This window comes from Hyperoodon ampullatus, assembly GCF_949752795.1.
Source record: "Hyperoodon ampullatus genome assembly, chromosome: 3".
Classification (NCBI taxonomy): domain Eukaryota; kingdom Metazoa; phylum Chordata; class Mammalia; order Artiodactyla; family Ziphiidae; genus Hyperoodon; species Hyperoodon ampullatus.
The window spans coordinates 74,647,613-74,653,119 of NC_136916.1; positions in this window are offsets into that span (position 1 = coordinate 74,647,613).

Below are 5,507 nucleotides of genomic sequence, written 5' to 3' on the forward strand. Positions count from 1 at the left end.
GCCCACCCCCACCAAAAGCCCTGCTCATGCCTGGGTGCTGACACTTAGGGTGCTCTATAAATCTCTCTCCATCCAGAAGGTGGACTTCAACAGTCATTGGACAGATTTTCTAGGCTGTTTGCTCCAAATGCAACAGCGATCCCATAAACCTCCCGTGGGCCACCTTTTGACAGTGGATGTCCTTCCCAGTGATCTGGCGCTGCTATAAAGCATTTTTCTTTTTACCACCTTAGTGGTTTTTCTTGCCAGCAAGAATTTTTACCCATCAGCACTACTGTGGCTGAAAGGCTTCTCTTCAAAAGTTTGGAACTTCCTGTGTAGGAAGGTAGACTCAACATCTGATCGTACACACACACACACACACACCACACACACACGGTGTATAGCCCCTTGGGCAGGCCTGGAGTCAGATCTGGAGCAGTTAAGATTCTGGGGAAAGCCCTTTCTTATAGGAAGGTATTAGGGATTCAGAATAAAATGCTAATAAAAGGAAATTTGGAAGTCCTGGGGTCAGTGTTTGTAAAATGAAGCTGACTCAGACATCCTCGGAGCCTGGAAAGGGGCACCGAGGAAGCTTCTCCTCACTCGTGCACTCAGGCATTTATTGAATCTGGTTGAGCACCCAGGATGTACCAGGCGTGTGCTAAGAACTGAGGGCACAATGACAAACAGGACAGACACACTGTCCCCATCCTCTCAGAGCTTGCCATCCAACATGGACGCTAGTCATTAAACATATAATACTGGAGTTGGTTTACGACAACTGAGGGAAAGAGCCCGGTACCACGGGGTAGGTGATAAATGGCCCTGACTTTTCCTAGAGGTCAGGGAGGGAGGTGTAAGGGAGTGAAGAGAGCTGAGCAGGAGTGAGGCGGGCATGGAGGAGCTGCAAGGAGGGATGCTGACTCCCTGCTGCTGCCAACTGTGGCCGCCACTCTGGAGAGCTTTTTTTTTGGAGTTGGCACAGCCCTTGGCCCCCTACTCTCCCAGTTGTGTTCCCATGTAGGGGGTAAAAGGGTGAGGTGACATGAGTGCTCATGTCCACAGTGGTCTTTAGTCTCTTGGAGGGGAGGCCATCGTCATTCGAGAATGGAAAGATAGAGGGACATGTTTTGAGCACCTCTCTCCACGCTGTCAGTGGTGAGGTCCCGTGCCGGAACGAGGTGAATGAGCGCACAGAGGGTGGGAATGGGGTGTAGGCAGTGCTGTTCCTTCTCGTCCCCACCCTAATCCCATGGGCTGGGGCCCAGCAGGGCTGCAGGCTGCTACTAATATGGCAGCAGGATGCAGCACGGCCCCCTCCCGCTCCAACACCCAGTAGGAAAGCCAAAACCACTCTGGGTCCATTTGTGCTGGCCACCTTGAGAACTGATGGGGGAAATAAACCAAAGTTTCGTGGCAGGGTGGAGGGAGGCTGGGTCCCTTGTCCTCGACAGTGTGACAGCTGACTATACAGGCCACCCCTGCTCGTACTCACCCATCCCAGATAGGCCTGTGGGATGAAGGCACCATTCAAAGACGGCGTGAGGGCTTCCCTGGTGGTGCAGTGGTTGAGAGTCCGCCTGCCGATGCAGGGGACACGGGTTTGTGCCCCGGTCTGGGAAGATCCCACATGCCGCGGAGCGGCTGGCCCTGTGAGCCATGGCCGCTGAGCCTGTGTGTCTGGAGCCTGTGCTCTGCAACGGGAGAGGCCACAACAGTGGGAGGCCCGTGTACCGCAAAAAAAAAAAAAAAAAAAAAAGAAGGCGTGAGATGTCACTACTCACCAAGTGTTCTATCTAGTTCAAGACGGGTTTTGATGTGGATGGTGGAAAAGCATTTTAAATATATATCACACGGAGTCTGCCTCAAAAATGTTTGTGCACCTCAGAAATTCCTATGCTGAAGCCCTAAAGCCCAATGTGAAAGTATTTAAGCTGGGGCCTCTGGGAAGTAATTAGTACATGAAGGTGAAGCCCCACAAATGGGATTAGTGCCCTTATAAGAAGAGACACAAGAGAAATGATCTTTCTACCATGTGAGGGCACAGCATGAAGGCAGCCGTCTGCAAACCAGAAGAGGACCCCCACCAAGAATGAATCCACCAGCACCTAGGTCTTGGATTTTGAGCCACCAGACCTGTGAGAAATAAGTGTCCATTGTTTAAGCCTCCGGCCTGTGGTATTCTGTTATAGCAGCCTAAGCAGACTAAGAGTCCACATAAGGTTTTTGAAAAAACAAAATGTAAATTATGATGTTACTTCTTCCTCTATTTCTTGTAGGATAATATTTTGGAATCATAGAAACTAAAACACTTTTTAAAAAATTTAGCCACCGCCCTGAGAAAGAATGAATTTAGGAATGTTCCATCAAATGTCTCCCATCTATTAAATGTTTTAACTTCAAAATGAAAGGAAGAGTCTACCTATTCATGTTTTGGTTTATTTTGTTTTTGTACAACGCTACAAACAGGTAAGGGTATCTACTCCTTTGTCTCAAACTAGTGCACTTTTTTCAAGCTCCTAAGAGATGGGCATGATTAGCCATTCCGGTTTGCACTTAAGATTAGTAATGAACCATCATGGTGTGCTCAGGACTGTTCTCATTTTAGCACTGAAAGTCCCATGTCCCAGGAGACCCCTCCATTCAAGGCCAAACGGGATGGTTGGTCACACTACTGTCACTAGCATTCTAGGCTGTCATGATGACATTCTTACCACAAATCGTCCAGTCTGTATTTGAATACAAGCCAGTGGTTTATGCTCTGTCTGCCATGCTTTCTAGTTCTGTGCTAACAATATCGAGTTCTGATTCAGGTGAGGGATTAAAGAACTGGGACTTTCCACATATATTCTCCCCAGTGATTCTGTGCCACCATAAAAAAACATGCACATAAACACATATATGCTTTAATTAGAATTTAAATAAAAACCACAAAAACACCTACTGGAAAACATTCATTCTCTTTAGGAACAATGTGGGATTTTTTCTTAGATTTTTATTTTTATACATTCTTATGACATATCCCTTCACAGGTGGTTAGCAAGATCAGCTCTTTTCAGATGATTCCATTCTAAATATACATTTTAAACAAACAATATCAAAACAGCCAGTGGGAAGGTGAAAAACATTCCATTAATACCGTTTTGTCTACACAAAAATAAATGTGAAAAGACTGGTTGTGTCCTTACCCTGTCCCACCACACAGTTGACTACTATTGTCTCCAGAGTGACTGGTTTTAAAGGACATGGAGCTGTGGCATGACCTGTCACAGGGTCAAGGGCACACCCTGCTCCTGGGTGTTCCAGAGACTTTAGTAACCAACAACAGCTCATGACTCCGTATCGGTAAATACTCTTGTCAGGATACTTAAAGATATGCATTCCAACATGGAGATAAAAATGAAGATCTAAGACATTTATTTTCCAATGGAGGTCGGTCATGACTTTAATAAACCTATTCACATTAGCCCTCATTTCCAAGGTCACAAGCTAGGAGAGTGACATTAAACTAAGCCTACTTAGACACATAATTAGACTCCCGCCATCATCAGTCTGTCTTGCCATCAAAGAGTAGGCTGTCACCTTGACCGAATTCTCACCAATAAATAACTTATACAAATCATTACCAATTACAACTAACATAAAATCAACTCATCTTTTTATTAGAAACAAGAAGTCTTCATTGGCAAAGCCGTCACCACCGTACCAGTTTCTGACAATCACTAGTGCATTTGGCAGATAACAAAGGTTTACACTTGAAATTCAAATCAACTTTCTTTCTATACCCTGCTTCACGGTGTTTTAAAAATAGATCACCCTGAAAGCTGTGCTGCATTGATCCTCCACTTCTTGATTAGGAAAACGCACTCTCCCTAAACTAGTTGTTGTGGCCATTCCTGGCAGCTGAGGAGATATGCGTTGTGGAGGTCTGAGGGCCATCAGTGAAACCTAGAGGGAAGACCCTCAAATTCCATAACCACCCTCCATCATCATGTCCTACCTGAGGATGACAAAGTTAGGGGCAGTACAGTTTCGACAACATTAAGTGAAAGAAACTAGTTTGGATTACAATACTGTGCTCCTAGAGATACTATTTTTATGTGATGCTACACCTTTAAAGAAGGAAGCTTTAAAAACCATACCTTTATGTAAAATAAAACAAATCCAGCAGAACACACCCATTCTAGTAGCTTAAACTCAGTGGTGTGTATCTACAGGGCCACACTCTGTGGCCCAGAAGAGTAGGGCCTCTGCCTTCCTCCAGGGCCCTTCCTGGGTGCTTCAGGGCTGGGCGGCAGGAGAGGCACCCAGATCCCTCCCCAAAACATCTTATTCTATTTAACGTATTACTTGTTTCCCTGGACAAAACACCACCACTGTCATGATTTCTGTCGAAAGAGCAAAAACCTCCATGAGGTTGGTTGCAGTTTTTCCATCTCTAACTCTTTGCGCTCAGAAAGGCCTCCACCCCATCATCAGTGGGTTGGAAAGGGCTTCTTTGGGAGGCACAGCCCACCTGGGCTTTCAACTTTACTGTGCATAACCATCCCACGAGTCCAGCTACAGTCTGCGCATCAACGTTCTTTTTACTGTCTTCAGGGTCTACCTCCCACCAGCAAAATTAAATGTTTAGAGGCTAAAGTGCAGAAAAGCTCAAGTATACCCTGGTAAGAGCTGGCTACTCCAGAACTTAGGTTATAACAAAAAAGAATATTTAAACTGTGCACTAAACAACCTAGTACTGCAAAAAACTGGTACTGTAAGCCATTCCCAATAATCATCCCCCCCAGCCCCTGTCCCTGCCTGGACCCAGTGCAGGGTTCCAGGAACTTATGCAAACATAGCTAGTGTGTTGATCTGATATACTGCAGGAGGCTGGAGCTGTCCTCTCCATAAATAAAATACTATATTATTTAAATTTCTGCACATAGAAAGCAATTCATTCAAGTCTTTAAATGAATTTAACTCTATGACAAATAACTTTTTCCTAAGATGTAATCACTTAGTTTTTTTTTTAATCTGCTTATTTCCTATGATTTCTTTTTGAAAAGACTTTGGAAAGAGAAAAATGTATTCATTTTTCCCTTAAAATATTAGTTTACTATTTCATGTTAGCACATGCAAATAAAATTTACTCTTAAATATATTACTTTAATCTCATTACCATTTAGGCATCTTACCTAGATATAGTTTCAAACAGATGTGAGGCATTTCTGTGACCTGGTGCAAGAATGGTAGAGTAGAAAGAAAACTCTAGAACAAGGAACTTTTAAGACTAAAAAGATAAAAAATATTTTTGTCAAAGTTCCAACTCAATAAAATTCCAAAGCCTTTTAAGGCATGAATTAGCTTGAACTCTTTACAGATTATCAAGTAAATTGACATTGCCTGCAGCACTCTTTAAAGAAAGTAAAAAAGGGGGGAGGTTTTAATAAAGAGTGCGCCTCCCTTCCCTAAAGTAAGTAAAGGCCTCTGTGTGTCGGTATGTTACCAAATAAGATGGCATTTAAAACAAAATATGTTTA